Below are 22,641 nucleotides of genomic sequence, written 5' to 3'. Positions count from 1 at the left end.
TTTTTTTCTTCACAGTATTTGCATTGCAACCACCATTCCTATCTAGTTCTAAAATACTTACATCATTCCAAAGTAAAACCCCTTACCCTTTATCTTTAATTGGTTTCTCCCCATTCTCTGCATTACCCATTCCCTGAAAATCATCAGTCTGCATGCATTCTGTCTCTATGGATTTACCTATTTAGAATATTTCATATAAATGGAATTATAAATATGTGACCTTTGTGTCTGGCTTTGTTCGCTTAGCATGTTTCTGAAGTTCGTTTATGTTGTAACATGTATTAGTACTTCATTTCTTTTTATGCCTAAATTTGTATTTACATACATACATTCTATTGTATGTGTATACCCCAGTTTTGTTTGTTCATTCATCCACTGAAGGACTTTTGATCTGTCTCCACCTTCTGGCTGTTATCAAGTGTTGCTACCAACGTTCTTGTATACGTACTACTTTGAGTACATGTTTTCAAATTCTTTTGGGTGTATTCCTGGGTCACGTGGTAACTCCTATTTAACTTTTTGAGGAACTGCCAAAATGTTTTCCACGGGGGCTAAGCCATTTCACACTCCCACCAATGTCTGAGGGTTCTAATTTTTCCATATCCTCACCTTAATAAAAAACGTTGATTTTGCTTAGTAGGCAGCTTAAATGAGATGGGAGTTCGAGAAGGAGAAGCAGTGAGTAGTCATCCCTAAATTCCACCTCATCCAGACTTCTCAGTGCCTGTGTCAATGAGGAACACACTTGCCCTTGCAGAATCCACACCCCATGGCACTTCCTCAACAGGTACCAGGATGAATGCTTGACTGTGCTCTCCAACTGGGCGGAGCTGGAGGACATGGTAGCAGGATTGAAGGCTCCCTTGGGATGCCATTTCTTTGTCTATATCCATCACCTCTCCCTTGCCATTTCCGTCCAGGCACCATCTCTCTTGCTACCTGGTATACATTCAGAAGGCTTTGTTTTTTCTATAAACAACAATTATAATATTCTCTAAATGTAGCTTATAAACAGTGTTGTAATGAAATGTATGGAAACAAAAAGGAGAGAGTGTGCAAAATCTATCCTCTTGAGCAACTGCTGTCATTTTTCAGGTGCTTTCCAAGCCCTTACTCCTAATTGTTCTGAGAATAGATCTGTAGTGATTTATACTTTAAATACCCATATGTGTCAGCAGGGAAAATGTGAAACATACCCATATCTGGGTTTCTCTCCAGAGCTATGAACTCACTGTCTCTGGACTAAGATTCCAGAATCTGCTGTTTTATGGTTTTCAAGTCCTATTCATCCTTAGCCAGAACTGTGACCCCAAGAGAATAAAGAATTTTTTTCCTTCACTTCCAAGTTGTAGGTCCATTACCTAAAATTTACAAGTAATGATCCATCTACCTTGGTAAGGGATGATAGAAATATTTTTACAAGTTTTGTTTTATAATCTGCTTAGTAACTGCCCTTCTTTTGATATCCCTCATCCACATACAGTTCTATGAGGCAGAACAGTGGGTGACCTCTCTGGAAAGCAGGAAAGTGTCTGGTCTGAAGTTGTCTCAAGTCTGAAGTGGGGTGGAGGGAAGCTAGGGTGTCTCCAGGTCTTTGAGATCTAGATACAAAGACTGATCGGCCACTGAAACGTATACATTCAAAGGGTAAATAGTAAATCTTATTTAGTTATAGTAATGGCCATTTATCAAACTTCTATCTGATTCTGGGGACTGCATTTTGTGTGTTATAAACATTATTTTCAAATTCTCAACAAAACCCATCAGTGTAGCTATTTTACAGAAGAGGGTTAATGTAGCTTATTTAACCCTGCATCCTCTCTACTATACAGTATGACTTCTCTGCTCAGAGAGCTTACTCTGAGAATCAAGCTGGGGAGACATTTGGTCAACACCATAGTTCTAAACTTGGAGTGAGTGGCTGGTTAGCAGGAGTGCCAGAGACAGAAGGCTGTCATGACTAGGCCTTTACCTGTTTGGCTTGAATACCCATCCTGGACGTGGCACAACTGTGGCTTCCTCAGATTTGCTGGGAGAAAAGCATATTAGTCTCCAATATAGACACTGGGAAGGAAGACAGCCAGGGTTTCCCACTCTGATTGACTGAGCTCCTACTAGACATGGCTTTTATACCATTCTTTGGTGCATCAGAAGGTTATTTTGGGAGGGCTTAAGTGGGCTGGCTGCCAGAGTGTTACTGTGTCCAGGAGAAATGGGGAATCCGGGAATTGGTACCTACTGGTCTGGGAAGATAATTCACATAGCCGTAGAGCTGCAAAGGCTAAGAGATGGAAATTGACTGTATGAGGGAAGAAGAGTTACTTCGATTGACAAGGTCGTCAAAGGCCTCACCAAGGAGATGACATAGTAGCTGAGATGAGAATAACAGGAGGAATGGGAAGATCCCGAGAAAAAACACTCCAGAGAGAGGGAACAGCAAGGGCAAAGGGTTTAAGATGGGAATGAATTGCATTGCCAGAGGAAAGTAAAGGTGGCCATTGTGCTAAATTTGGTACCCAAGGTGGGGGATATAAAGGAAGATGAGGTACAAGAGATTGTTGGGGGTCTATTCACTAGAGCCTCCTAGACCCAGGGTAAATAGCAGGGATTATATTTAAAATGCAGTGGGAAACAATGGATGGTTTGAAGCCTGGGAATATTATCTAATTCACACTTACAAGATTCCTTGGATAACTCTACAGAGAATTGTTTCTCAGAGGAGTGAAATGAAACCAGGACACTAATTAAGAGACTAGTAGTTCAAGAAGGTGATAATGCCCAGCCTGGACATAAACCAGAGAAGGGGTATAGAGACTTGGGATTTATTTTGATAGTATTAACTAACATAACTTATTAATGGAGTAGATCTGAGAGGGGAAAGAAAAAAGGTATGTAGAATGATTCTCTGCCTTTTTGTTTTTGAACCAGATCATTCCTTACTTTGCATTAGGGTCTTCCTGTTTTGGATTTATCTTATAATTTCTTATCTTATAAATTGATAAAAAGTCACCTCCTGTATACTGCTGCTACCCTCATGTCTCTTTTCACAGTGATGTTTTTCAGGACACTGATACTGACGCACTGACAAATCCAAGGTAGATTTTTAGTGCCTGTCCCCAACACTCAGTGAAATTGGAATGATATTCACCTCTTCCCTTGCTTGTTAAAACTCTTACTTTGTTGGCTTCAGGTCACCAGCCTTCCTGAGGTTCTCTCACTTTTCCCTCTCATTTGACTACTTCTCTAGTCTTGATATCCATAGAGCCCTGCTTTGATTTTTCTCTTAGGGTAGAAAATCGCTTCTCCAGTTGAACTTGCGTGGCTTCAACTCCCAGACATTTCTGATGGTTTGAAAATCTATATAATAATTGTACTATAAATCTAATAATAATTGTACTTAAATTGATTGTAAGATTGTTATGCACCAGCACATTTCTAAGCCCTATGTATATGTTACATCATTTTATTTATACTGTGGTATCGTATCACTATTCCTATTTTTTAAATGAGGGAACAGATTCATGGTTAACGATTTTGCTCAAGCTCACATAGTTAGCAAATGGCAGACCTTGGTTTTGAACACAGACCCATATGAATCCTAAAGTATCATAACAACTGAAGTCTACTGTCTTTCAAAATTCACGTTCATTCTAATTCTATCCTTCCCCCCAAACCCAACAAGACAAAACCCCTTCTTTTTGTTGTCTTTATTTTGCTTCATGATTTGATCTTCCATACGGTGTCCAAATCTGGAAATATCCTGGACTCTGCCCTCTCCACTATCCCCTATCAAATTGTTCTTTATTTCTAGCAGCACTTAGTTCACAGATGTCATGGCAAATATATGTTGGTGACATCTCCCGCCTCCTAATTGATTTTCTGGGCTGGTCTTTACACAGTCCGGTAGTCCTGCACAGTTAACAGATACTTTTCTTCCTTAATTTGTTTGAACTTTCATTTATTTTTGAGAGACAGAGAATGAACGAAGGAAGAGCAGAGAGAGAGGGAGACGCAGAATTCAAAACAGGCTCCAGGCTCTGAGCTGTCAGCACAAAGCCCGATGCGGGACTTGAACCCACAAACTGTGAGATCATGTCCTGAGCTGAAGTTGGATGCTTAACTGACTGAGTCACCCAGGTGCCCCAACTTTCCAATCAATGTGATTCTGTCACTTTGCTTAAAAATCTCTCTTGGTTTCTTGAGTCCTTGTTGCCTACTAATATCCATAGAATTCATCCAAGGTCCTTCACAATTGACCCCACCTGTATTTTCTGATCAGATTTATCTCACATGTATGTGAATGATTGCTTTCTTAAATGTATGCACATGAGGAAAAACATACAAAATAATTTCAAGGTATTGCTAAAGATATAGTGGATTTTTATCATTGTGAATATCTCAATCAATGAAATGTTAAACATACAACTACTTTCATATAGGATACTTAAGAGTGTCTCAGAAGTGAAAAAGGCTGATATCTGCTGATTGGTTCTTCTTTTTGATTGATCATCATTTCATAAAACCTTTCTATGGGATTTTGGAGCTTAAAATTTTTTTTTTCAACGTTTATTTATTTTTTTTTGGGACAGAGAGAGAGCATGAACGGGGGAGGGGCAGAGAGAGAGGGAGACACAGAATCGGAAACAGGCTCCAGGCTCTGAGCCATCAGCCCAGAGCCTGAAGCGGGGCTCGAACTCACGGACCGCGAGATCGTGACCTGGTTGAAGTCGGACGCTCAACCGACTGCGCCACCCAGGCGCCCCAGGAGCTTAAAATTTTTAATGAACATGATTAGCTATTGTAGTTCCAAGGTTGTGGACCTTGTAGTGAAAGTCATTCCTGGGCTGAATAATGGAATAATTTTTTGGGGTGTGAACCTAGGTGTGCATGGGGTTATAAGCCCTAAGATCTTAACAAAGTAGGGAAAAATTTAATTTTCATTCTTAATAGCTTATTATAAAGAAAATTTTAAATGTATCCATCCCTAATGGTAGGCTTCAATATGGAAATGGGAATGAAATAAAAAGGGAAAAAAATATATTTAGTTATAATACTGTATCAATGTTGTTTGGTCTTCAGTTGTGTCCTATATTGAAAGCAGGGGATTGATGGACGTTGTTTTCTATCCCAGTGTAGCCACCTGTTGATTTGACAGCATCTCCAGAGCAAAGAGCTTATTTAGGTCATTTCCCTGGTACAAAGGCCCTGTGTGGTCAGAGAGAAGATTGGGCTCTGGAGTTGGACATGTTTGGGTTAAAACTTAAATACAAAGTCACCAAATATTACACTTTAGTTTCCTTATCTTCAATATAGGAAAAAAGTCTACTTTGTTATTGGGAGTTTAAATAAGATAGAGTTGAACTTGAAAAGAGTAATAAATCTTGATTTCTCTTTCTATGGTACTATGTACCCAAATAGCTCACATCCATTTAGTACTTAAAACTCTAAGGCTGGAGGAAATTTAACCCCTAATTAGCCTAGACCCATATTTCATAAATGTGAAAATACCAAGAGGCCATGTGAGATCTCTTGATCACCTTATGAAATTGCTATATAATTGAGAATAGGCTGAGAAGTCTTCTTCTAGCCTAGGATTGTCCATGCCTAGTGATGGCAAACTGATCTTCAATCAAATGCTAATGAGATAGTCACTGGATTGAATGAAACAAATAAGTGAGGATCTTCTTAATCCTAGGCACTCAGCTGTTGCTGCTGGGTACAGTGATGGATACAAATATTTCCTCTATCTGAAATGGCTCCTAGAAATTCATAACACTGCCTGCATACTAGAATCACCTGGGAGAAGTCTTTTTTTTTTTTAATATAATTTATTGCCAAATTGGCCTATATACAACACCCAGTGCTCATCCTAACAAGTGCCCTCCTCAATGCCCATCACCCATTTTCCCTCTCCCTCTCCCTCCCATCCACCCTCAGCTTGTTCTCTGTATTTAAGAGTCTCTTGTGGTTTGCCTCCCTCCCTCTCTGTAACTATTTTTTCCCCTTTCCTTCCCCCATGGACTTCTGTTAAGTTTCATAAGATCCACATCTGAGTGAAAACATATATCTGTCCTTCTCTGACTTATTTCTCTCAGCATAATACCTTCCAGTTCCATCCACATTGCTGCAGATGGCAGGATTTCATTCTTTCTCATTGACAACTAGTATTCCATTGTATTTAAAAACCACATCTTCTTTATTCATTTATCAGTTGATGGACATTTGGGATCTTTCCATAATTTGGCTACTGTTGAAAGCGCTGCTATAAACATTGGGGTACATGTGCCCGTATGCATTAGCACTCCTGTATCCCTTGGGTAAATTCCTAGTAGTGCTATTGCTGGGTCGTAGGGTAGTTCTATTTTTATTTTTTTAAGGAACCTCCACACTGTTTTCCAGAGCAGCTGCACCAGTTTTCATTCCCACCAACAGTGCAAGAGGGTTCCTGTTTTTCCACATTCTTGCCAACATCTGTTTCTTGAGTTGTTCATTTTAGCCACTCTGACCAGTGGTATCTCAGTGCGTCTTTGATTTGTATTTTACCTGGGAGAAGTCTTAAAACTTATTCATGACTGGACCTCACCCAGAGCTTTAAATTCAGAATTTCAGAATTCTTTCAGTCTAGGGTGCAATCTAGGTATAAGACATCAACACAACTGAATACTTAATACTATTTATTATGGAATGACAGCTATGATGGAAGTGAGAAGAGCTTGGGAACACAGAGGAAGGGACTTGCCTGGGGATTAAAAAGACAGCTTTGGGAAACCTGCGGAAGAGTAATTCCAACTGATCTCACCCATCATCAATTCAGCAAATATGTCTGGAACAAAGTGTCTCTTTTCAGGTATTGTGTTTGACATCATCTGTGGAAAAAGAAATGAGTCAAACAATTTACAGTTAAGGGGTGTGGGGAATAAGACTGCAAGTCAAATAAAAATAAGAATTGATCATTACTTTCCAAAGAGATGTAAACAATAGCAGAAGTTCCCTGTTTCATAGAGCAACACACCAGGCAACTTCCAAGTAGCGGCTGAGGCAGATATTTGGAAAAAAGATCCAGATCAGTCCTGGATTTTTATTATTCTGATTTTCATTTGCATTCTGACAGTTTGGTTCAAAGACACAGCTGCAGGCTTTTCTCCCCTCCCCTCATCCTTCCTGCCAACTGTTGCTTCCTTCCTCAGACCCTTTTTCTTCTCAGTAGTTAGCCTGACAGCTGCAACGGAGGCCCTACCTCATTTGGAGACCTGGTCTGTCCTTTGAAGAAATGAGGTAATGTCCCCAACAGCAGTGAAATATCGGGACAAGCAGGCAGGAGCAGAAGGAAGGCTGAGAGCAACTTAGGGTAGATGGAGGCCCTGCCAGTCCCTACCCTTCCGTCTCCCTTTCCTCAATACCTAGCAACAGCTTAGTAAATTTGCCATATGCCATAAAGTCGTTAAAATTTTACATATATGTATCTACACAAATCATGTAAATCTCCACAAACACATGATTTAGGTGATGAGCACCCTCTGACGTACTACCTCAAATCATCCAGCTATTTGAGACTATATTAGCTTCTACCCTTCCACATTCTTCCCCTCCACTAACATACTTATGGTTTATTTTCTTTCCTTTCTACCTTAAGTCTTTTGCATATCACAACATGTACAACTTTAAGCAGAAATCCAGGTCATTGTGATACAACCGGACTGTGTGATATGGGGGGATGGGGTAGAGGGAGGATTGATAGAGGGCAGAGCTTGTAGTCCCAAGTTGACAAACTTGAAGAAGACTTTTTAAAGGGGACTCGCTATAAATGAAGGAAGTTATGCTATTTATCTAATAAAATATTTAAGATTTAAAAGTAATTTACAGTATTTGTCTAGGAAAGGAAAACGTACTCACTCTATAAAAGAATCACAATGTTTATCCCCAGAGCAGTAGCCTAAGGAAACCTTGAGATTTTATCTGTCAGGATATATGTCAAGAAGTTCTGTTTATTATGCATGGTTTTTTTTCTTCATAATCAACTTCCCCGCTTTGTAGCTTGTCATCCAGACATGTATATCTATATGTTTATGAATCTATCTAGGGAGTATAGATATTGACTATCACTTCCAGAGACACTTGAGGGAGAGGGATGTGATTAGAAGCAGAGTGGGAGGGTCCTTCCACAGGGATATTGGCTTGGTGGTGTACCAAGTACATGCCCAAGTCCTGATATTACTTGTCCTAAGTCTCCCTGAGGAGCATAGATGTTTCCTTGAGGTCTTCACTCAGTTTCATGGAGATGCCACAGGATATATTCTTTCTGCCCTCTAGGATAAAGAAGCTATTTGTTTTTGCAACTTCAGGGGAGAAGGGTAGGGAAGGAATATCACCGTTGCAGGAGCAATGACAAGGAAGCTGTATTTTCACATAATCTCCAGTACTACAACTCCATGGTTTTTGTTTGTTTTTTTTGGTAAAAGCATTATTTATTGAAAAATAATTAATGTACCATAAAGTTTAACCATTTAAACTATATAATTTTTTGACTTTTTTGAATTTTTTCCATTGGATATTCTTTCCTGCTTTGTCAAAGATTAGTTTACATTTGTGGGTCCATTTTTGGGTTCTCTATTCTGTTTCATTGATCTGTGTGTCTGTTTTTGTGCCAGTACCATACTGTCTTGATAATTATAGCTTTGTGATATAGCTTGAAGTCCAGAATTGTGATGTCTACAGCTTTGATTTTCTTTTTCAGGATTGCTTTGGCTATTCGAGGTCTTTTCCGATTCCATACAAATTTTAGGATTGTTTGTTCTAGCTCTGTGAGGAATGCTTGTGTTATTTTGATAGGGGTTGTATTGAGTATATAGATTGCTTTGGGTAGTATCGACATTTTAATGATATTTGTTCTTCCTATGCAGGAGCATGGACTCTTTTCCATTTTTTGGTGTCTTCTTTAATGTCCTTCCCAAGTTTTCTATAGTTGTCAATGTATAGATTTTTCACCTCTTGGGTTAGGCTTATTCCTAGATATTTTATGGTTTTTGGTGCAGTTATAAATGGGATTGATTGCTTGATTTCTCTTTCTGCTGCTTCATTATTGGTGTATGTAAATGCAACCAATTTCTGTACATTGATTTTATATCCTGCGACTCTGCTGAATTCATGGATCAGTTCTAGCAGTTTTTTGGTGGAGTCTTTTGGGTTTTCCACATAAAGTATCATGTCATCTGTGAAGAGTGAAAGTTTGACTTCCTCCTTGCTGATTTGGATGCCTTTTATTTATATGTGTTGTCTGATTGCCGACACACAACATTGTGTGTGGACTTCCAACATTGTGTTGAATAACAGTGGTGACAGTGGACATCCTTGTCATGTTCCTGACCTTAGGGGGAAAGCTCTCAGTTTTTCTTTGTTTGTCTATACTTTTATAGTGTATTTGCTTAAATCATTCTCTTGTTATTCCTAAAATGTTGGCATTTGCAAGGCCTGGCCTTTAATTCCTATCTCTTCTGCTTTTTCAGGATGGTCGATTCCATTCTCCAAATATTCCTATGATTTTCCAAATATACCATGGGGGGGGGCATTATTATATGCTGGTAACTGTGTTTATCTCAATATATTTGACCTCATTTAATTCTTATAACAATCTTAAAATCAGTATTCCTGTTTGGCATGAGGATGAAAAAGTTGCATACCTTGTTCAAATCACATCTGGGACAAGATCCCAGATCTCACTGCAATACCATTGTTTTAAACTTAACATATGCTGCTCAGTATATTGTGAATCTCAATGTCTGACTTGAACCTGAAACCAGGGTTTCATACCTTTGGGGCACTAGAGAGACATGAATGAAAATTATTTTAAATATAGATGCCTTGGGGAGCCTGGGTGGCTGAGTCGGTTAAGCGTCTGACTTCCGCTCAGGTCATGATCTTGCCATTCAGAGTTCGAGCCCTGCGTAGGATTCTGTGCTGACAGCTCAGAGCCTGGAGCCTGTTTGAGATTCTGTATCTCTCCCCCTCTCTTTGACCCTCTCCTGCTCGTGCAGTCTGTCTCTCTCTTTCTCTCTCAAAAATAAATGAACATTAATAGATACAGATATAGATATAGATATAGATATAGATATAGATATAGATATAGATGCTTCTGTCCCTCCTTTTTCTTACTGAAAAAAAAATCTTGGCAAATGCTTTTGATGCATGCTATGGATGCATACCAGGTAGTGAGAGCTCAATCCTTATGTTCAAATTGCCACTTAATGGATTATTACCTAGATGCCTCCCAGAAACTTTAACTTGAACAAACCTGAACCTACATTCTTTCAAATTTCCCCTTACTTTATTTCTCATATTGTTAATCTATCACCATTGACACACAAATGGATATTTGGAAGTCGTTCTAGAATCCTGCTTACTCTTTCTCCTTATCCGTTTGTCTCCAAGTCCCACAGAATTTACCTCAGAGATGTCTGTATATCTTTACCATTAATTCTATCCTCTTTCACCTCCTAACTAGTCTCGTTGCTTTTAGAATTTAAAAAAAAAAAAATACTTCTTGCTTTTAGTTTCTTATACTTCAGTTGCACCCTATGTTGTACTGCCATATTATTTTTTCTAAGAAGTGTCTTTTGGGGACCATGTTAATAGTTTTTTTTTTTTTTTTTTTTTTTTTTTTTTTTGCACAGAGAAATGAGATTTAATAGCTGGTCAAAATATCACAAAGCAAAACATCATGAAAATTTTACGGTGTATGGAGTATCCTCAAATTTTACTTTCTGCAGTTCAACCTTTTGAACTTGTTTAGGATGTGAAGAGATGCATGCAGTCCCTTTAGGAAACATGAGGGAAGACTGATAGCTGGAGGGCTTAACATGAGGGTTCATGTCTTTGCCATTCTGAATTTTTGCTTGGGAAGTAATATATTGAACAGAAATGAGGAGTCTGAGTGTTAACCTATGCAAAAGTTAAATCGTGGGCTCTGCCTTGAAGGCATAATCATTTTTGTATGCAAATAAATTCATTAGGAAGCCAGTTTTTCTTTTATTTTTAAATTCTTATTTATTTTTTGAGAGAGAGTGCACAAGCTGTGGAGGGGCAGAGAGAGAGAGTAGAAAAAGAGGATGCAAAGCAGACTCCAGGCTCTGAGCTGTTATGACAGTACAGAACCCTATGTGGGGCTTGACCCTGCAGAGTGTGAGATAATTACCTGAGCTGAAGTGGGACACCTAACCAACTGAGCCACCTAGGCACTCCTCCAGTTGTGTTTTTCAATTTGTGGAGCATGGAGCCTGGATAGTTTGGGGGATTATATAGCAAGGAATTGGTGAACCTGGATGTTGCTGCCTCATTGTCTGTACATTGAAAATATTGTAACTGATAAATCTATAAAAATAATATTCAAGTAAATGTTATGATAAAATATAAATTTAAAGTGGGACCAAGCGAATAGTAGGTGGTTGCATTATAAATTTTGTTATCAGTGGTACCCAATTACAACTACTCTCATGTGAATGGTTTAATTTTTTGATGTTAGCAAAGAGCTCCACAGAGTTGAAAATTTTAATAAGCATTCATTTAGTTGATGGGAATTTCAAAAATTTATAGTTTTTAAAATAACTTCAAGTAGATATGTTGAGTGAAGATTGATATAGTATTCTGGAATTGCTGGAGCAATCCAAGGTTAAGATTTAAAGTTGTGGATCATGTCAATTTTTTTAGGTCATGATACTAGATTAGATTGAGTGGTGAGTGTAAATTTAAAAAATAATAATAATAATAATAATAAGAGAGTCCAGGACTGAGCTGTAGGGCTTTCCAATATTAACATTATAGTAAGGAGCCAGCAAAGCAGATAGAATGGCTAGCAGAAAAAGAGGAAAATCAAGAGAATTTGTGTCCTAAAAGCCAAGTGTTTAAAGCGGAGACTGATTAACTGTATCAAGTGTTGCTGATAGGTCAACTGACATGAGAGCTGAGAAACAACCTTTGGATTTTGCCATGTGGGGGTTACTGGTAATTTTGGTAGAAGGTGGGAGAGAAAATCCTCTAGGGGTGAGTTCAGGAGAGTACAGAAAAAAAATTCGAAATGGGGAATTTAGATTGACTACTAGAAGAGTTTCACTATCGAAGGTAAAAAAATGGAGCAAGAGGTAGAGAAAGAGGTACAGTCATAGAGTCAAGAATGTGTTGTTGGTGGTGGTGGTGGTGGTTTTTGCTAAGATGAGAGAAACAACAAAGATCACAAGCTGAGGGGAAAGATCCTGAAGAGATCCATTTCAGCTGTGTTAATACTATTAATTAACCCCTTCCTGTTTTTAAACTAGATTATATTCTCTATCTTAGAATTATATATTTCTAATAATTAAGCTTTCAAACTTGTAGGAAAGCTGAATGCTATCTCTATGTACTGCTTCTACTTGTTCTCTCATCAAAGTACCCTTTGTTCAGGTCAGAACAAAGATATCCTCATTAACAGATGTAATGGTTAATTTTCTGATCTGTAAGTGCTTAATACAATGATTCTGATTCATTCTCCTGTTGCCCACTCCCACTGGCTTCCAGGGTACAGCACTCTCCTGATTATCCTTTCTGCTTCTACGTCTTCTCAGTCTGTTTTTGCCTGCCCCTGCTATGCCTGACCCTCAAGGTTGGCATCCCCAAGGCCCTGCCTTTAATGATCTTCCCTCCTATACTTCCAGGGTTATCAGCTCCAAACCTCTGACTTCAATTCCTACCTTTATTCATGGTTCAATAACATTTATGGAACAATTACTACTATATGCCAGGCACTTTGCTCATTGATGTATCTGCCTTGTCTCATTAAGTCCACATCAAGTAATCATTTGAGTATTTTCCAAATCATTTGAAAATGAGTAATCATTTTCAAATGAGGAAGTTAATGCTCAGAAAGTCTCCAAATCTTGTCCAATCCCACAGAATTAGTCATGGCAGAGCTTTTAATGAATCCATTGTCTATTTGACTCTAAAGCTGATTTTTTTTATTTTTTTTATTTTTGAGAGGTGGGGAGGGGCAGAGAGAGAGGGAGACACAAAATCCAAAGCAGGCTCCAGGCTCTGAGCTGTCAGCACAGAGTCTGACGCAGGGCCTGAACTCATGAACCATGAGATCATGATCTGGGCCGAAGTCATATGCTTAACCAACTGAGCCATCCAGGCACCCCTCTAAAGCTGATGTTATGACTACAGTGTTTTATTGTCTTTAAAAACTCTGAGATCTCCTTAGTTTGAGATTGGTACATCTGTCCAAATACCTAATGTATGTAGCTCAGGCATGTCTATCTTAATAGATGTTAAACTAAACTCAGTATTCTGTGCCCCTCATTTCAACCCCTACCCTACTTCCCAAATGTCTCTATTTTAATATCCTCTGATATTCCTTATTTCTTATCATGGTTTCTCCTTCAGCCCATCCCCCCAGTCTGCAATGTTCTGGATTTGCCCTTCTCTCACCCTCCTGTCCATGTCCCTTGTTCTCATCTCCAGGTAACTGTAGGGGTGTCTCTGTACCCCAGTGCTGTTGACCTCTCCTTCCTGCTGCTGGGCTCCCACTGTAGTTGGTTCTCATTACAGCTGGCAAGGTTAGCTTTTGAAAAAGTCCATCTGATCATTCTGTTCCACTTAAAAAACTTGTAGCTCTCATCACCTCCACTGTCCTTTCCATTCTCCTTATCACTCTGGCCTTGCCTGCCTTGCCTATCAGAGACAACATGAACATATGGGAAGAATTGTATTTTAAGATATGTGTAGATGCTGTTATGCTGAAGAAAACAAAATGGGTTTCAGAACTTTTACTACATTTAAGTGGCTAATCACTTACTCTTCTCAATTGGTGGGGAAATTAAATGTACAGCTATTGTCACATGAGTCTGCTCAGTTTTTCGACATGAAAAAAAGACATTCATAACTACATGCCAACTAGGTTATTTTCATGTAAAAGCTCTGGTTTTAGCTAATATTCTCTGGTTATTCTCTGGCTGTAGACCCTGCACCTAGGGGACATCAATTTTATATAATAAACTTGAGTAACATGAGTGACAGAGTGGAGGTGCATACATAAGGATGGGGAGGGGAAGAGGATACTAACACCAGGATCATTTTGAAACAGGAATGGGATGAATTCTATGTTCTTAATAGCTCATTTAAAATAATAATAAAATGTATCTGCTCCTTTGTAAGCTTCCAATTTAAAAAATTCCAGTGAAGACTGGAAAAAATTATACTTAATTATATACTGTATTTTCTTTCTTTTTAAAAAAAATATTTTTTTGAGAGAGAAAGTGGGGGAGGGGCAGAAAGAGAAGGAGACAGAGAATCCCAAGCAGGCTCTGCCCTGTCAGCACAGAGCTGACAGGGCAGAGCCTGCTTGGGATTCTCTGTCTCCTGGGCTTGAACTCCCAAACCATGAGGTCACGATCTGAGCTGAAATCAAGAGCTCGATGCTTAACTGCCTGAGCCACCTAGGTGCCTAATATACTCTGTTTTAATGTAGCATGATGTGGACTTTTTGTGTCCTGAAATAAAAATGATTATACTCATATAGTTCAGTCTCCCAGGTAAGAAGTCATGTGGAGTGGCAGGGAATAGAATCTGGGTTTGGATCCACTTGAGTTCAAACCCTGGATATATTCCTGGATAACTGTGTGATCATGAGCAAGGCCTATCTTATCTCTGATTCTCAATTATCTTTAAATGGAGGAAAATCCTATCTGCAATGTCAATGTGAGGATGCTTGGGACCAAAGATCATTAAGTGTTAATTTCTCTTCTGACATTAGGTCACATCCATTTACTAGAAGGGACCAGAAATTTATGTATTTCAGCCCCATTTTTTACAAATGTGGAAACCCAGGAAGATTATATGAATTAGCAAGAGACACATCATAAACTATTTGTATATCTGGGAACAGACATCACAACTTGGTTGGTACCAGACTCCTGCCCCAACTCAATTATCATTATCATAAGGCTGGGACATCAGCTCTGAGAAAAGTGGGAAACATTTCTCTTACATGAAATGTAAGAACATAATGTATGAGGATTCATTTTCCTATGCACCACAAGGAACACTTCAAACCTGTTACAGTGAAAAGAGAACATTCTAGTCTTCTCATTTATTCCACTCCAACTCAGCGTTTCATAATTCAATAAGTATTCATGCAATAACAAGTCTGCCAGGTACTATTTGAGTTGATCTGAAAAGTCAGAAAGTTTACAATTAAAGGATGAGGGAGAAATAAAATGGTGGAAGAGGATAGTAATACCAAGTAGTAATCATATCCCTAAAAGAAATGCAAACAAATACAGAAGCACCTTCTTTTCATAACAGCAAATTGGGCAGCCTCTTAATAGCAGGGATGAGGTTCCTTCCCACAATCTGAGAAATAAAGAAGCCAGTCACTTTTTTGTTTTTGTTTGTTTTTTAAATCTAGAGTTATTTTTTTCTGTCCGTCTCACAGATGTAGCTTTAATAGTTTCCTCCCTTTACCGTCCCTTCCTGCCATCCACTCCCCTTTGTCTCAGCCTCTTGTGGAATCTTCCTGGTAGCAGCAAGCACTTTCAGAAATGTCCAGTCTGCATTCATTTGCCAGACACACAGACATGGAGGTGGGCAGGGAATGACTTGGGGAAGATGAAAGGAAGGTTGAGGAACCTGAGTGCTGCCTGCAGTACCCTTGCTGCCTCTGTACCCCTCTCTTCTCCAGATCTCGCAGCACTCTGATGAACTGAAGAAACACACGTCCCCACTGCCCACCTCCCATCAAGACACAATGGGACATTGGACTGTGCTTTGGGACCCTTTTGAATGGAACTGGATGAAGAGAATCCAAGAGGTGCCACAGGGATTATTTTTCCTCCCCTCATGGCTCCCAAGTTTGCTCCTACCTTTTGTTTGCTCCAAGACCTCAAGCAGATGTTTCTTCCTAAAATTGAAATGAATGAAAATCCACAGGAAAGTGTGATTTACGTGGGTAAATGCATTGTTCAAACTTTATTTGAACCCCAGTAATGCAAATTATAGAAAGAATGTCCCCAGAACCATACCATGTTATCCAGATAATTGTCTTTTTGTAAAAAGTGCAATTTCTACTGTATTCATCTCCTTTGTCTACTCTGAGATATTTTAATATGGCCAAAATGATTCTCAACTCTGGATCATCTGAATCACTATCGGGGTTTTTAAAAGGTGTTGACCTACAAAATTGGAATCTGTGTTGGTTAAAGTAATCTCCAGGTCAACATTCTGATGTTGAAGACAACAGCAGTTTCTGCCTCTTTTTATTATTTATTTTTTTAATTAGTTTATTTTTGAGAGGCAGAGAGAGACAGAGCATGGGTGGGGGAGGGGTAGAGAGAGGGAGACACAGAATCAGAAGCAGGCTCCACGGCTCTGAGCTGTCAGCACAGAGCCTGATGTGGGGCCGGAACTCACAAATGTGAGATCATGACCTGAGCCGAAGTCGGAAGCTCGACCGACTGAGCCACCCAGGTGCCCTGGCATCTTTTTAAAAAAAAAATAATTTTTTGGTTAAATTCACATAAAATTCACCGTTTTAAAGTGTACAGTTCAGTGCTGCTTAGCACTTTCACAATGTTGTGCAACTGATGTATTTTACAAAGCATTTTGAATAACATCTGATATGTAAAACTAGAAAGTTACATTTCTAACAGATACAATTAAAGGCTGAGAAAGTTATTTTTTTAAACTATGTTTCAAACTAGTTTTTTTTCAAACTTGTCTCATGATTTCAGTTATTTCCACTCCCAGTCTAGTGAGGTAGAATTATAGAAATATCTGGGGATAGTTGAAGTGTCCTGTTCATCTCTTCACGGCTGGAAGAGTGGGCAAGGCTGCCCAGGGCTCTGCCACTCTTCTTTTCTGTGATCTACAATGTGAGTATCAAGGTAGATCCAATAGTAACAATGGCTGACATATTTTGCACTTTTATTGTGTTCCAGCTACTTTGCCGGTTCCCTAATCCTCTCAATATTTCTAAACCTCCTAATGAACCTGCAAAGTTCATACTTTTTTCCCATTTGGCAGGTGAAAGAAAGAACTCACTCAAGGTCACACAGCTTGAAGGTGTTGTAGCTGGAATTCTATATTGTTTCTGTAGGATTGCATTATCCAGATGCTCTCTTCCACGGCACAGCATGAGAACTTGTGAAAGCAACATTAGGTGGAGAAGCTGGTTCAAACATTAAATAAAAACAGTTCTGAGTTTCTGAACCTAAGATATGTAAGCAGGGAGGCCAAAATGGAGGAAGAAGAAATGGGGCAGAAGACTAAGTATCAGGTAGGGGCTGTGCTTGAATCTTTGCTTGTTCACCTCATGGACTCCTCTCTCTTTGGCAGAAAGGATTCACTAGAAGCAAGTTACAACATGTACCTGTGTGACCAATGGGAAGAGGCCATAACAGGCTTTCACCATCACTAGGTGACAGCCTTTAAGGATAAGGTCAAGCTAAAGAGAGTTGTCAAGTGTATTAAGGAGGCCAATGACAGCAATGCCAGTGGGAAAGTCTTTAAAACATTCTTTCATGCAGTGGTTAGTCTCTAGAATATCTTCCTGGATGTTCCAAAGCCATCTTAATCATTCAATCAGCAAGTATTTATTGAGTGCTGTCTACGTGCCAGGCATTGTGCTTAGCTCTGGACTGGACTGTGTCAAAAGGAGTGGAGCATTGAGAAGGTAGAGGGAGAAATGATAATTTTTAGGGAAATGGCTATTCTGTAGGAGGAAGAGAGCAATTTGCTGTATGACATATCTCTGGAGGCTGAGCAAGTGGAAGTGTCTGGAGGGGGTGCATCAGAAGGGCACCTGCTGAATCACCTGCATGTGTCTGGGCACAGGTGGGAGGGAAGGTGGGAGAACAGTTGCATGAATAGTTTTGAATGGTGTCTTGCCAAGTTGGAGCATGTGTTAGAATGGAAGATTGGAGATTAATTGGTTAAATAGTCCATGAAGATGGAGACCCTCTTTCATGATCAGGTACTTTGCTCCAAATTTGGGTAGTTGTAGGGTGAATGGGGGTGGGTGCAGGGAGACACCTTACTTTGAATGTGGTAGGGAGCACACCTGAAGTAGAGACAATGTTAATTACAGAGGAATTTAGGATTGGGAATGGTCCTGCTGCCTGGCTTCTCCTTACCTTGGAGGCAGACATCAAGAGTAGGGTCAAGTTAAAGTTACCGAGTGTATTAATTTCCTAAGGGCTGATAAAATGTATTACCATATACTGGATGCCTTAAAATAACAGAAATTTATTCTCTCGTAGTTCTGGAGACCAGAAATCTGATGTCAGCATGTTGGCAGGACCGAACTGCCTCCAAGTCTCTAGGGGAGAATCCTTTCTTGCCTCTTCCATCTTCTAGTGGCTCCGGGTGTTACTTGGTTTGTAGCTGTATAACTGCCATCTCAGTCTCCATCTTCACATGGCCTTGTCCTCTGTTTTCCCCTCTGTGTCTTTTATAAGAAGGCTTGTCATTGGATTTAAGGCCCACGTGGATAATCTAGGATGATCATGTGTCAAGATCCTTAACTTATGTACATCTGCAAAGGCCCTTTTCCCAGATAAGGTCACATTCACAGGTTCTGGGATTTAAGGAGATACTTAGGGTGCCACCATTCAACCCACTACACCAAGTCTTTTGCATACTATGTTCAGAGACACAAATGGACAGAGGTGACCTCATAGGCAAGCCTATATTTTAGGGTGTTATTTTCTTGCCCCAGTTATCCCCTTTCCACATAAGTGGAAACCTGTGTTCCCACCAGATGTCTTGGATCGTGGCCAGATGCCATGGGAAGGTGCATTTTTCTGCCTGTGCTGGGGCCTGATGGCTGAGATAGGCTCAGTCTGGAGCATTTCCTGAGAGTGGGGCTTCCCTGGTAGTCCAGCATCCAAGCCACAGTGTCTGCCTGGATACTTAGCAGTAGGTAAAAATAAGTTACTTGGAAAAGGTGGCCTAAAAGGTCCTCATGAACAGCAACTACTATCGTCATTTGATCTGCCACAATTGGTCTGGATAGTCTCAGTGTAGTTGTTATTAGGTGTTAGTTTCTTAATGGTCCTGCTTCCCAGCCACAATAGCAACTTCAATTGCTAATAATTTTTGTTGTCACCTTTCTGGGCTGTAGATGTAGTAGCGAATACCATTTGTACCTGCATCATTTTGGGAAACACTGGTCTCCACTAGGGTGTTAAAGACCTTGCTTTGAAGCATTGGGTTGGGTCCTTTCACGGTGGCCACAATTGGAGTAGGAGTGTAATGGGTCTTCAGCTGCCGCAATGCTGTGTTCATGGCTGGAATCCAGCAAACTCTTCCCTATTGGGTGGGCATGGTTTAGAGTAGTAAGGGCTGAATGTGGTGGAAGAATTAAGCATATCTGACAAGCCTCAGAGACTATCGGATGACTCTTTACTGGGTACCTTTCATTAAGAGATGTGAATTCTGGCTCAACTTCATCCTGGAGAGATGCTTGTAATATTTTACTAAATGTGCAAACCAAACATAAGACGAATGTCGTAGAGTGATACTATGTAATGCAACAACAGGGGCGCAGTATGGTGTGCTTCCTTTTCTGCTCTAGTTTTCTCCGTAGCAGTTATTTACCCTTCTCTGTGTATCGCACTTAGGTATCTTGTTGATTTCCCCTGTGACTGTAAGCTCCATGTCCCGATATCGTAGATTCTCCATATATATTGTTAGTTTAATGAAGAAATGAAACCATGCTTTTCTGCCCTGACAACCTCAGTATGCATAACTTCCACAGGAAGGAAAAGGGATAAATCTGGTTTCTAGTCCCAAGTCCAACTTTCAGCAGCTGAAAACCCTATTCACCTCTGCCTGTTGTGTTTAAGAAAAAGGAGACCAGTGGTCTGGGGTGCAATGCAGTAGGAGATGTGTTTGGAGAAGAATGGATGTTTTTGTCAAGCTTCAGGACTTGCTATATGACTGTTTTTGGGGGGTCTTTTATTCCAGGGCTGCTAATTCCTAGCCTCATAAACCTCTTGACTGGATAGGGCTTAGCCTGGTAAGGCACAGGAGAATTCTGTTTGGGGAGGACCTTTGCTTACTTAATGCTTATTGTGTTAAGGGACCTGGGGTAGGTCATCTTACATTCACTATTTTATTTAGCACTTTAAAATTATACATTCCTGGGGCGCCTGGGTGGCGCAGTCGGTTAAGCGTCCGACTTCAGCCAGGTCACGATCTCGCGGTCCGTGAGTTCGAGCCCCGCGTCAAGCTATGGGCTGATGGCTCAGAGCCTGGAGCCTGTTTCCGATTCTGTGTCTCCCTCTCTCTCTGCCCCTCCCCCATTCATGCTCTGTCTCTCTCTGTCCCAAAAATAAAAAAAATTAAGAAAAATAAAATAAATTAAAAAAAATAAAATAAAATTATACATTCCTGGGGCGCCTAGGTGGCTCAGTCGGTTAAGCGTCCGACTTCGGTCATGATCTCACAGTCTGTGAGTTTGAGCCCCCCGTCGGGCTCTGTGCTGACAGCTCAGAGCTTGGAGCCCATTTCAGATTCTGTGTCTCCCTCTCTCTCTGCCCCTCCCCTGTTCATGCTCTGTCTCTCTCTGTCTCAAAAATAAATAAACGTTAAAAAAAATTACATATTCCTTTCCCATAAACATACCCTGTTCATCTATTTCTTCTATTCCTATACTTCCTTAGCCTACAACCAAGCCTCTAATCCATTAGCCCCTTTTAGTCTTTTAATAAATTAAGTAACTTCTAACTTGACTTCTTTCCATTCTAATTTAAAGCGTTCAAACTCTACTCTTGAAGTTAGACTAGGTTATACTGCAGTTACAAATGACCACCTAATCTCAGACCCTTGTAACCAGAAAACTACAGACTGATCATGGGTGGGCTGTAGTCCCTCTCATGTTTCATTCTGGGTTGGTGGAGCCGCCTGCCTCCGGAGCACTGCCAGACTCATGGCAGAGGGCAAGGAGGACATGGTGAACCATAACCATGGCTCCTAAAGTTTCTGTTCACAAGAGACACCTGTCACTTCCGCTCATATATCACTGGCGATAGCAAGTCACATGCCTAAACCGGATGTCAGCGGGCTAGAGATGGTATAATTCTCCCCCTGGCGAGGAGCGCTGAATATTTTTGAACAATTAACAGAGTTTACTGAAAGTGCTGTCTCTGCTGAGGCACACTTGGTGCACGTTCCCATGCCAGCTTACCTGTGTTCTACACATGCTCTGTCAAACCCAGAGCCTGGATCCATTCCCCTCCATGTCTGGACCCTAAATCTTGGATTGTCCCATGTGGTTGGAGAATACGCGCTCCCTCATTGCCCCAGTCACGTTCATGTCCTCCTGTATTGGATCTCCACGTTGCCCAACCATCTCTTGTTTTTTTCCCCTTATTAACTTTTGTTGACATCTGTCTGGTATTTCAAAGTTCACCCTCACAGCATTCCAAGGGTTTCAGTACCACAGTCAATATACCTTCTCTTTCTTAGAGAAAAAGGAGGCCTGTAAGCACAAATTCTTCTAAAAATTGTAATCCCCCCATTCCTTTTCTTCTCTCTCTGTTTTCCTCTAAAGCACTTCCTTATCATCATTGATATACTTAATGTGTCTTGTTTGTTTTCTCTCTGTTTCTCTTTCCTTTTCCTCTAGGCTTACCTATATCCCACTACCATTCTTTCCCCCTCTCCTGTCCTAAATTAAAAGTAATCTTTCTTCTCCAAATGCATGCATTCTGCCCATTTCCTGTGGCTGCCCTTCTCCATTTACTCTTCTTGCTCTCTTCAAATGGAATTTCTTGCTCTTCCTTGGCTTTTCCCACTTGTTCTATGTACTGTCGACTCTTGAATAATGTGGGCCTTAGGGGCTCCATCAACTGCCCCGTGTAGTCGAAAATCCGGTATAAGTTTTAACTCCACGAAAACTTACCTACTAGTAGCCAGCTGTTGACCTCACCAATAGCATAAGTATTTGACTAGCACATAGTTTGTATGTTATATGTGTTTTATACTGTATTCTTACAATAAAATAAGCTCGATAAAAGGAAATGTTAATACTCTGGTTTCTCCTCAGATCGTATAAATCTTTTCACCTTTTACTGAAGAAAATGTTAAGGAAATCATAAGGAAGAGAAAATACATTTATGTACTGTATTGTAAAAAATTCATTTATAGTTGGATCCACACATCATAAACCAGTGCTGTTCAAGGATCAACTGTACTTTCTCTAGCTGTGTTTAGGGACACGCTGGGACCTTTCATGTCTCACTGTCATTTCTTAGAGGGGCTCTCTCTACCTGGTCTGCTTGCTGAGCAACTTCTAGAATAGGCATGGAAGCTCTCATGTCGTCATGCTATGTTTGAGGCCCGTGGCTCAGCCAGTTGATAACTGTTTGGTGTTGGGTATGTTACTTTATATTCTTGAGACTCTTCTTTGACATTCAAAAGATAAGAATAATTGTTCTTTCCCATGGTTAGCCTACAGAATAGAAAAAAAATTAAAATGCATTGCATCTAGGAGGTAATAAATAACTGTTAATATTATGATCTTAAATATCAGTCTCTGCTCCCATGTCATCTGCTGTGCAAGGTCAACTTTGAATAGTGTTATTTATGCTCATTTCACTCTACTCTTCTTTAAAGCAA

General features: G+C 40.1%; 1 protein-coding gene across 1 annotated transcript in view; it reads left to right on the top strand.

The window, feature by feature from the left end:
• ASNS (asparagine synthetase (glutamine-hydrolyzing)) overlaps window positions 1-22,641 on the top strand; it is a 160,983-nt gene that overhangs the window by 114,324 nt on the left and 24,018 nt on the right.

Source organism: Lynx canadensis, chromosome A2 (assembly GCF_007474595.2).
Source record: "Lynx canadensis isolate LIC74 chromosome A2, mLynCan4.pri.v2, whole genome shotgun sequence".
Classification (NCBI taxonomy): Eukaryota; Metazoa; Chordata; class Mammalia; order Carnivora; family Felidae; genus Lynx; species Lynx canadensis.
Note: the sequence above shows the minus strand (reverse complement) of the source record. Positions and strands in the feature narration are given on the sequence as shown.